At 34.1% G+C, this 12159-nt stretch overlaps 1 pseudogene across 1 annotated transcript; it reads left to right on the top strand.

The window, feature by feature from the left end:
- The first annotated feature begins 9170 nt into the window (after positions 1-9170).
- On the top strand, positions 9171-9691 carry LOC308422824 (myosin regulatory light chain 12B-like; annotated as a pseudogene). Its single transcript has one exon. The product of its transcript is annotated as a myosin regulatory light chain 12B-like (transcript).
- Positions 9692-12159: the final 2468 nt, after the last annotated feature.

The following is a 12159-nucleotide window of genomic DNA, read 5'->3' as shown; positions in this document are numbered from 1 at the left end:
ATCATGAGCTCTTGCAAGACTTAAAAGACAAATGATTCACTACTAAGAGCTAAATTTATGTTTGAGTAAAGATCAAATTTTATTTTTGTATTTCTTGGTTGGTTTCCACAGTATAGTAGCAACAGAGTCTAGAAACATTAGATGATATTAATTATACCTTTAACTTACATGAGAAAATCACACCAACATGAGGTGAATATGACACAGACTAATGTGTTGAGAATTCACAGAATAAAGGATCATAGTCATCACCATTAGAAATGAATAATTGGTAACTGCAACCTATATATCAGCAGCATTGAGATAATATGCAAAATGGCATCTGTTTAAATCATAACTATTGTGTATGTATCAGGAAACCTTTAGGATTGTGTGAATCTAACACAATGATAGCAAAATATGTGCTTTCCCTGAAGAGTCTACTTATAACTACCATCATCAAAATTAACTACAGACAATTTTGGTAATGTTTTACTTATGAAGAGTCAGTATATTTTTACCATGACAAAGATGAATAAACTGTGCTACAGTGTAAAATTACTTCATTTTTTTTTTAATTTTCTGTTTTGTGTGTATATAGTTTTGATAATCCTTGATGGATAAGTATTATTGTGGTAAGTATTTCTGTGATCATAACAATCCTGGGACATACATGAAACTGTGCTAAGAAGATGGATTTGAGTTCTTTTCCTGTTTTAAAGTCCTTGAGCTTTAAAGTTCTTTATCAACCCTTCCAAGTGCTGAAATTTTTCAATAAGAGAAACTGTTGATATGCTTTTTTTATTCACTCTATTACTTAGAAAATGCCAAGAGGGTTCGAAGTCATAATAATAATATCATGAAACAAAACAGGCAATAATATAAGATGGATATTGCTGCAAGAAACACCCAAACAATTTCTTGTACTAAAACATTGAAAAAGTCCTAAACTTATTGCAAAAAAAAAAAAAAATGAAACACAAAGCTGGTGCCTCTGAAAAATGAAACAATATGCCTCTAATATGTAAATACTACATTTAAACCTCTAAACATCAAAGTCTTAGTCATTTACCATAGATAATTTCAGTTAAACTCATGACAAAACTTTTCCTATGCTGTTCTATAGCCCACTGTGACTATGTGCAAAATCATTCTTTACTATTTTAAAGCATTTAAAAGCTGAAAATAAATATATCACAAGATAAATTTATACCACTCTTGAGATTACACAAAGAGAATGACAAATCTTACTACAGAAACACTTGTTTATCTTTGTATATTGGTGCTCTATTCATAATATACAGGAATTGGAAAGAGCCTACTTGTCTGTCAACTGGGGAATGGATAGTGAAAAAGTACGTTTACACAATAAAACATTATTTAGTTATTATGAATAGCATATTTGTGAAACTTATAGGCAAAGAGCTGGAGCTACAATCACCCTGAGTGTGAAAACCTAAACACACAAATATAACACTGCATATTTTCTCATGTATGAGGATGTTAGCTTTTAAGTTTATGATGTGAGTATTTCATTATGAATGACCACAGGGATCTGGTAAAGACTTGGTGGCAGATATTTATTTAAAATAGAAAAGAAAATTGGATGAGTGAAGAGGGCTGGGGAAAGCAGAAACTATTGGAAATCAAAATAACACTAAAGACATGTTGAAGAGCTGTATGAAAATCTACTGATGTAGAAGCCTAGAGCTTAAATTGAGTAACCATATAATGGTGAAAACAATGTTTCATCCTTACACATTCTACAACCTAGTAAAATTCTCAGTGTCTGCAATGGGTTATATCTTAATGAGTGACTGGACAAAGAGAGCTAACTCACCCACCCACCAATCAACCCAATCTCTCTTTCACCTCCCAGCCCCACACTAGGGAATCTAGCCTTGACAGGACCAAGGGCCTCTCTTCCCATTGATACCCACAATGCTATCCTCTCCTACCTATGTGGCTGGAGTCATGCATCTCTCCATGAGTACTCTTTGGTTAATGGATTAGTCCCTGGGAGCTGTAAGGGTTGGCAGGGCTGGTTGATATTGTTGTTCTTCTTATGTTGTTGCAAACCCTTTGCAGCCCACCATTGGAGTAAATAAGGGGTCCCCAGTTGAGGAGTTAGAGAAAGGTCTGAAGGAGGTGATGGGAACTACTTATTTTTTTAAGTTCAGATTTAGCTAAGACAAAATAGATAGCTACCTGACATGATCACACCAGGTAGATGAGAGGAGCCCTGTAATTTGATATTTACTGAAATGACAAGATAATATATTGTTTTAAAATTAATATTCATTGCAAACAAGCTCAACAACCATCTAATTATTTATGGAGGTTTCTTAAAAATTTCAAAATAAATCTGTCATATGATCTCTTTGTACTTCTCCTCAACATATGCCTAACAGATTCTAAGTCAACATAGCACAAACTCATGTAAAACCAGTTTATTGATGCACTGGTACAAAAGCAACTCATGTAATCAGCCTTGCAAGGGTTGAATGGATAAAATATGTCATAGACATATATTATTCAGTTATAACTAATAGCTTTTATCTTTGCTAGGCAATATTTAGTTATATTTGGAGAGAATCATGTTAAACCAAATAAGCAAGACTAATAAAAAACAAAAAACACGTTACCTATCCTTTGTATATAAATTTGTAGAACGCAAAGTTTTATATATATATGTGTGTGTGTGTGTGTGTGTGTGTGTGTGTGTCTATATGTGTGATATAAATATAAAAGGCAAAATTTGAAAAAGTAAAAACTTGTTAATGCAAACAAGAGCATGTAAGTACTGGGAATTACATTTTATTCTACATGTACTTTAAGCTCATTGTAACTAGTAAGATTTCAATGCATACTATCATACTTTTAAAATAATCAAGTACTGACAAAAATATATTCATATAGTTTTCTGCAAAAATGCCTTTAAAATATGTATGTGTATCTCTGTTTTTTTTTTAAAATAAAGTTGTTCAAAAAAATAGAAGTGGGGATTTGGTGGTCATGAACAGGGCTAAATTTATTATACAATATAATCATATAATCAATATTTTTGTGAAATTATCTTCAATACAATAAACCAAAAATAGTTAATATGCAACAATAAAATTTGCAGTGTTATTAATCTCTTCACTTAATATAGAAACAACAGTTAAAACATGATCATGAAAATGAAAATACATATTTAGTGCTAGAGGTGTAGCTCAGTTACTAGAGTCTTCTGATTTGCAATTTCATGGCACTATGTTTGGTCCTTAGGAAAATACACCTGTTTACAAGTGCAAATATCTGTGATTCCTCAATTTGAAGAATAGAAGGAGAAAGACCAAATGTTAAAGGTTATGCTCAGTTATATTGTGAGTTTAAGGCCAGATTTGGTTGGGCAGTCTTGTCTGCAGATAATGAACAAATTATTCATAAATTGCATACTCAATTAAAACATTAATCCTCTTTATAGACTAGCAGATGAGCAATAATTACTGTAAAGGTGAGAATTCATTGTGAATTGGGATAGAATAACAAAATGGCATTTGCAATGTGAAACCTAATTTGAATAAGTGCAGCAGTCATATAAGATATACCTGGGTATATCAGACTATTTATTAATTATTTATTTACATTTATTTACATTTCAAAATTTGTTCCCCATTCAGGGAAATCCTCCAGGGGCCTCCCACAACCTACTGCCTACCTTCTAAAGGAGTACTCCCTCCTCATCCCTCTAGCACACCCCTTCTCTGGTACATGTAACCTCCAAAGAACCAATCACATCCCCTCGCAAATAAGCCAGACAAGGCTTTCCACTGCTACCTCTGTACTCAGAGCCATAGGTACATCCATGAATACATTTTGATTGTTGGCTTAGTCCCTGGAAGCTCTGAGATGTCTGGTTAGTTGATATTGTTATTCTTCTTACTGGGTTTCATTTCCTTTCAGCTTCTTCATGCCTTCCCTTAACTGTTCCATTTCTCTCCATGGGCTTAGAACAAAAGATGGTTTGAGATGGTATCTCCATTTATATCAATCAGGTGCTGGCAGACCCCCCCCACTGCTTTTTAAATTGGATAATCTCTACATTTACATACAGATGTTATCCACATCCTGCAATACCATCATCCCTCCTTTTACTTAGCATTGCATCTGATGGTTAGCTGCAAGCATTCTCCTCTGTATAAGAATGGCTCTGCCAGAGCCTGTGAGGAGGCATATGGGGTAGATTCCTAGGTGAGGCAGTCTCTGGATGATCTTTTCTCTAATCCCTGCTCTTCTATTTGTCTCATTGTTTTGATCTATGAGTGTTTTGTTCTCTCTTCTAAGAATGACTGAGGCATGCACCTTTTGACCTTTCTTCTCTTTGAGCTTCATAAGTTCTGTGAATTGTCTATTGGGCATTCTGAGCTTTTTGGACTTCTATTCACTTATATATCAGTACATACTATGAGTGTTCTTTTGTGACTGGGTTACCTCAATCAGAATGAGAGCTTCAAGTTCCATCCATTAGCCCAGAAATTTCACAAACTTGTTGTTTCTAATAGCTGAGTAGTATTTTATTGTGTATATGTACCACAATTTCTGTATTAATTCCTCTGCTAAAGGACATTTGTGTTCTTTCCAGCTAATGTTTATTTTAAATAAGGCTGCTATGAACATGGTAGAGCATGTGCTCTTGTTAGATGTTGAAGTTTCTTTTTGGTATATGTCCAAGAGTGGTATAACTGCGTCCTCGGGTAGTAATATTTTCAAATTTCTGAGGAAACACCAGACTGATTACCAGAGTGGTTGTACCAGTTTAAAAGCCCACCAACACTGGAGGAGTATTCTTCTTTCTCTACATCCTCACCAGCATCTGCTGTCAAATGAGTTTTTGATCTTAGCCATTCTTACTGGTGTGAGATGGAATTGAAGCGCTGTTTTGATTGGCATTTCCCTGATGACTAGGGATGTTGAACATTTCTTTATGTGCTTCTCAGCCATTTTGTATTCCTCACGTGAGAATCCTTTGTTTAGCTCTGTACCCCATTTTCAATAGGATTATTTGATTCTCTAAATCTAGCTTTCTAAGTTTTTTGTATACATTGGATAATAGTCCTCTATCAGATGTAGGATGGGTAAAGATCCTTTCCCAGTCTGTTGGTTGGCATTTGTCTTCCTTTCATTGTCCTTAGTCTTACAGAAGCTTTGCAATTTCATGAGTTCCCATTTGTTTATTTTTGCTCTTAGAGCACAAGCCATTGGTGTTCTCTTGATGAAAATTTCCCCTGTGCCTATGTTTTCTAAGTGCTTCCACACTTTCTGTTTTATTAGTTTCAATGTACTTGTTTTTTTTTTGTTTGTTTTGTTTTGTTTTGTTTTGATTTTGTTATTTTGTGGAGGTTGTTTAGCTACTTGGACATGTGCTTTGTACAAGGAGATAAGAAAGAATAAATTTCCATTCTTCTGCATGCTGACAGCTAGTTTAACCAGCACCATATGTTGAAGAGGCTGCTCACTTTCCATTGAATGTTTTTAGCTCCTTTGTCAAAAAATCAAATGATCAGAGGTATATGGGTTCATTTCTGGATCTTCAATTTTATTTTATTGTTGTAACTGCCTGTCTTTGTAACAATGCCATGAAAATTTTATCAGTTGATCTGTATTATAGCTTGAGGTCAGGGACGGTGATTCCTCCAGATGTATTTTGTTGTTGAGAATATTCTTTTGCTAATCTGGTTTTTTATTATTCCAAATGAATTTGCAAATTTCTCTTTCCAACTCTACAAAGAATTGAGTTGGAATTTTATGGAATTGCATTGAATCTATAGATTGCCTTAGGCTAGCTGATCATTTATATTAGGTTGATCCTTCCAATCCATGTCCATGGGAGATCTCTCCACCTTCTGGGGTCTTCTTTAATTTCCTTCTTCAGAGACTTGAAGTTCTTGTCATATGGGTCTTTCACTTGCTTATTTAGTGTACCCCCAGAGTACTTTATATTCTTTGTGACTATTGTGTGCAGGGTGTTGATTCTCTAATTTCTTTCCCAGGCTATTCATTTTTTCAGTAGAGAAAGGCTACCAAATTTGCCTGAGTTAATTTTGTAACCATCACTTTGCTGAGGTTGTTTATCAGCTGTAAATGTTCTCTGTTAAAAATTTTCAAATCACAGTAAATATACTATTATATCATCTGCAAATAGTGATATTTTGACTTCTTCCTTTCTAATTTGTATTCCTTTTACCACTTTTTACTGTCTGATTTCTCAGGCTAGTACTTCTAGTACTATGCTGAATAGGGAGGGGGAGAGTGGACAGCCTTATCTAGTTTCTAATTTTAGTGAGATTGCTTCCAGTTTCTCATCATTTAGTTTGATTTTGGCTACTGGTTTTCTGTATTGCTTTTACTATGTTTAAATATTAGCCTTGAATTCCTGATCTTTCCAAGACTTTTTACTGAAAGTAGTGTTGAATTTTGTCAAATGCTTTCTCAGTATCTAAAGAGCTGATGGTGTGTTGTTTTTCCTTTGAGTTTGTTTACATAGTAAATTATGTCAATGGATTTTAGTATATTGGACCATCTTTGCATCCCTGCATGAAGCCTCCTTGGATTATGTTGAATAGTCATTTCAATGTGTTCTTGGATTCAGTTTGCAAAAAATTTATTGAGTATTTTGCATCAATGTTCATGGGGCAGAGTCCTTCTTAAAAGTAAGTTGTCAGGTCACTTAAATAATGGAATCAATGCATACTGAACAGCTGCCTCTTGAGAGAGAGTGATTGGGCAAGAATGGGTTGAAGAGAATTTTCAAAGGCATCAATACTAATGAGAACAGAGGTTAAGTCATACAAACTATACAATCCAAAATACAGACCAAACATTAACAGGAAGGTAGGCATTACACATAAAATACCCTACTGTGTCTCAAGAAAAGAGAAGAGTAATGTAATATGAGGGAAACTTGTAAACCTAGAAGGCATTGATGATCTTTTTTCTTAACATTTGCAAAGAGTTGATTTGTTTGTTGATGTTTAAGAAGATAAAAAAGATCTCAGGCCCTTGGTCCTATGGAGGCTTGATGAATCAAGATAGGGGTATACTAGGGCATTGAGGCAGAAGTGGGTGTGTGGTTTGGGGAGGACCCTCATAGAGGTAGGGAGAGGGTCCTGTGGGCTTATAGAAGAAAAACTGGGAAAATAACATTTGAAAGGTAAATAAAGAATATAACCAATAAACACATGAAAAAAAGAGAAAAACTAGTCATACTATATCATTTTTGTAAGGTTTGTTTGGTTTAATGAAAAGTAGGAAGTCTGGAAATACCAACTGTATGACAAGAAAGCCTTCAAAATAGTGTATTTATGACATTGATAGCAGTTTGATCAGGAGATGGTCTTTGGCATTATTTGCTGCTTTGCTGGTTTTCAGATACAAGGACCCAAGATTTCCTAAACCAGCAGGAGAATTAATCTGTTAATTAAAAAAAAAAAAACTAACAGATTGAATGAAGGATACATGTGATCAGGGAAATTAAGCAATCAGGACCCTAGTCTTTATTCTTAATTATGAGTCTGGAAAGCAACCTGACAATTATGAATACACTAACATCGCATGCTTTAGTTAAAGGAAGAGGGCACGGAGACAGATATGACTGAATAAAACTAACCATCTACATGTATTGGTTTGCCAACCTAATTTGCAATGGAAACAAAAAGAGCTCAGTCTGATCTCAGAACCTAACATTGACAGAGAGAACTGCCTCCCAACAGTTACCTTATGGCACCCATGAAATGGCCAAGGGACAATCACTTGGATTCAAGCATGTAAATATGCACATGCACATCACCACACACAGGCATACACACACACACACACACACACACACACACACACACACACACACACACACAGAGCATAGGTTTCAAATTGCTCTGTATTTTAGTATCCAAGCCTTCAACTGACATTTTAAGTGTTTGATTCATACTAGAGTTCCAAAATAGTTCCGTCAGTGTGAATCTGCCAGTTTAATTTTGTCTATGTGGGTAGATATATTTTTGGTACTTCCTACTCTGTCATCTGCCTAGAATCCAGTGGTCTGTTTTTTTTGTTATCTATGAAGGGAAATTTATATAGTTGGTAAGTGATACACTATTCTATTGAAATATTTACGTTTTCATAAAATATAGATAAGTAAAAATGTTAAATATCACTAAGATATATTAATAAATATTATGGCAGAAAAGATACTTACTTTAAACCAATAATTTGAAACAAATTGCCGCAATATTCCAGATGTTATTCAAACCCAATATCCAGCCTTATATATCCCCAACCTGAGAACCATTTTCAGATAAAAACTGGTATTAAGTCACAAACTGTAACTCCATTGCCTTTCATCAGGTTATAATTCTTTGGCATGTTAACTAGAAGGAGAGGGATGCTCAGGAACTATCTGCACTTAGCACAGCTGTGTGATGTGAACTAAGAGGGTCTGCATATGTTTTAATTTGGTTTGTGCACATTTTCTAATTTTCAAATGTTAATAGGAAGTTACTTGTAACTGTAAGATGAATGCGAAATTAGAATGATGCCTAAGGAGATAGCAATGAACTTATCATGGATTTTTATTGCTCATTGTCACATTTGATATCTTTCAGTTATTTCATGTTTCCCAATGATTGCTCGCCTTATATCCTGTGTGAGATAATGCAGCAAAAAGTCTCAATAAGAAGCTGAGCACACTATAGAGTAACAGTCTGTGTCATCAGCTTCAAAACCGTGAGATGAGTAATAATGTAATTTAAATACTGCATTAGTTGCACCCTCTGCCCCCACAATGGTAAAATATTCTGACAATAGCAACTTCATAGAAAAGGATAGATTAGACTGTAACTTAAGGAGCAGTCCTTGATAGTGAGGACATTAGAGGAGCTGAAGCTTGAAACAGTGGCGACTTTACATTTGTGATCAGAATAGAAGAACAATAAAGCATGAGGTGCTACTCAGTTCTTTCATGCATTAATTTGACAGCAGCCTCACCAGACAGGTCTTACTGTCACAATATATATGCACAGGTAATGTTCTGCAGCCTGTCTCCAGATAACTCTGGATCTTATCAAACGAACTCATTACATTTTTAAGACTTTGGGCAGTTGCTGTCTTGTGTTCTCATGTGGGTGTCATCAGGTTATATTTGAAATGCCACCATGTCAATCAGAAAATTGAAAACCAAGGCCACCAAGAAGTGCCCTCAGCGCACAACGTCCAATGTGTTCACCATGTTTGACCAGTCTGAGATCCAAGAGTTTTAAGAGGCTTTCAACATGATTGGCAAGAACCGGGTTGGCTTCACTGACAAGGAGGTCATGTAAAACATGCTAGGTTCTCTGGGGAAGAGAACCCACACCTACCTGGACATTATTATGAATGAGGCTCAAGGTCCATTCAATTTAATCATGTTTGGAGAGAAGCTGAACGGCACAGACCCTGAGGAAATCATCAGAAATACCTTAGCTTACTTCGATGAGGAAGCCACAGGTACCATCCAGGAGACATTCCTGAGGGAGCTGCTGACCACCATGGGAGTCTGCTTCACAGTAAAGGAAGTGGATGAGCTGTACAAGGAGGCCTTCATTGACAAAAAGGAGAATTTCAATCACATCAAGTTCACAGCATCCAAAAGCACAGAGCAAAAGACAAAGAAAGATGGCTGAAGAGCTTCAGCTGACACTCCAGTTGACTTTCCTTACTCACTTCATGTCAAACACATACCCCCATAGGACCTACTGTGTTCTACTTGGCTTCTAAGACACTACCCTCTTCCCTAGGACCTACTGTGTGCCACTAAGTTTTACAGCCTTTCCTCTTTTTTAATGTATTTCTTCCAGACACTTAGCATGTGTATAATAAAACTGGAACAGAGACAAATTTGTCAATTGTACTGAAAATGAGATGCAGATAAAAATCAGAAAAGTGAAAGCCCAGAAACATATATCCATATTTCTGGTTTTGTTGACTTTTTTTACATTTTTATATAATAAAAATGTTATTTTAAAATTAAACAAAGAGTTCAGATATTGTCTTTCTATTGGCTATAGCATTAGAACGTTATGTATCACCCAGCCATTCAGCTAATTTTTAGATCTCCAAAGAGACCTATTTCTATGAGAATAATTTATAGCTGGATAAAAAAATCAAAACGTAGAAGGTTAATGGAGAAAAACTTATTCACTAAGGTATAAACACATAAACATTGGGATGTTTTAAAATTTTTCTCCATACTAAAGTGATCTGATTGTACCATATTTTCTATATGAACAATAATGTTTTACAGGGTGTATAGAAATTAGTTCTTTGTAACTTACAATTTCCATATTTAAAAGTAATATTTTCAAAAATTATACATACATAAATGTACACACATATATATAATGCACATATATGTACATACATACAGATAAATAGATAGATGGATAAATAGATAGATAGACGGATAGACAGATAGGGATATAACTTAGAGAAGGGAGTTGGGAGAGGGAGAGAAAGGGCTATGTAAATATTTGAATATTAAAAATCATTGCTTGATGAGTTCAAAAAAACCAGCAAGATATATCCTTTTTTCATAATCCATACATTAAGAATGCAACTGGCAAGGGTTTATAAGAAAAGAATTATGCAGAAATACATAATTTCAGAAATTACATAAATAATAAAATTGTTATTAGCAATTGTTGAGGCAGTCCTTATGAATGCTACTGAAACATGAAGAATTATGAGTAGGGCTGTAATTTTCTATGTACAATGTTATACAACTATAAAAAGTATAAGTAATTTTGTTGTTGACCTTAGACTTAGCAAAAGGTAGAGTTTAAGAAAATTTTAAGCACTGCATCAAAGGACCTTGAGGCTAAGTTTAATGGTTCAAATATCATAAAAGAAGAAATAAAAGCAGTAGGGAATGAGGAACAGAAATATTTAAAAAGCAGACTCGCCATGTAAAGAATAATCTCAGCAATATTCACCCAACAAAATTTGTATTAAAATGTACATATGTATACATAAATGTGTTCATATATATATATATATGTATATATATATATATATATAATTTTGAATAACTCAAGATTTAAAGGTATCATTGGGTTTTTCTCAGGAAAAATATGTTGATCTTAAAAATTAAGGTAATTTAGAGATTAATTCAAATTTTTAAAAGTAATAATTAAAATTTCAAATAAACATTAAATAAATATAAAAATTAATCTTTTAGACCCATGATTACAGAATGCAATAAGTTAAAGATATTTCAAATACAGAGAGAATAAAATTAGCAAAATTGAGAAATAATTAGAAGTTGGTAAAAGACAATCTGTAAGTGTATGTTAATTATTTTTCATTTCAGGAATTCATTAATTTCTAATTTTAAGATATGTCTTTTGAAAAAAGTCTACAATTTATTTACTTAGTCGCTATTTTGTGGTTTTAACATAAAATAGTGTTTTAAAAGATAAAACTTTAAAATTGCCATAATCAGCAGTTTGATGCCTTTTCCCATTAAGCACAGGAAGGTTTCCTTCTTGCTTGGATGGTTATCAAATTGTGTTGTAATTGTAATACTTTTCACTTCCCTGTCCTACTTGCAATTTCTCCCATATACCTGTTCCTGCAATTCTTCAACTTATGGATTGCTCCAAGTGTTACTGCATACATATTAATACATGTGTATACATACATACTCCCCAATGTGATCATTTGAGTACATATAATGTTATATGTATGGGTGTCTCCAAGGCTGACCTTTTGGCAGTGTATTGTGCTCATCCATGAAAGTGCTATCTCCCTCTCACAGCTTTTCTCTGTTGTCTCTAGATTTTTGTGTAGACTGCGGCCTTGTGAGTTTTTTTCCCATGTAGAATGACATGTTCATTGGAATCTTAGTTCATCTCACATTTGGGATGTCATGTTGGTGACGTCCCAATTATCAAATATTTTATTAATACAAATTTATAGATAAATGTTTGTTCCCATATTAGATGAAATTTCCTGATTAAGAATCTTCTGACTTTTCAAAGATTAAGCAAATAATCTATAGATAAGAGCTGAACTTCACCCAATTAAACAGAGATATGGAGATTGCATTAATGTCTAATTGTATTTAATGTTGCTATAATATATAAAAATCTCATAATATTTTTGGCT

This window comes from Micromys minutus (assembly GCF_963924665.1).
Source record: "Micromys minutus genome assembly, chromosome: 7".
Taxonomy (NCBI): Eukaryota; Metazoa; Chordata; class Mammalia; order Rodentia; family Muridae; genus Micromys; species Micromys minutus.
The sequence above is the reverse complement of the archived record's forward strand: the minus strand, read 5'-3'. Positions and strand labels throughout refer to the sequence as shown.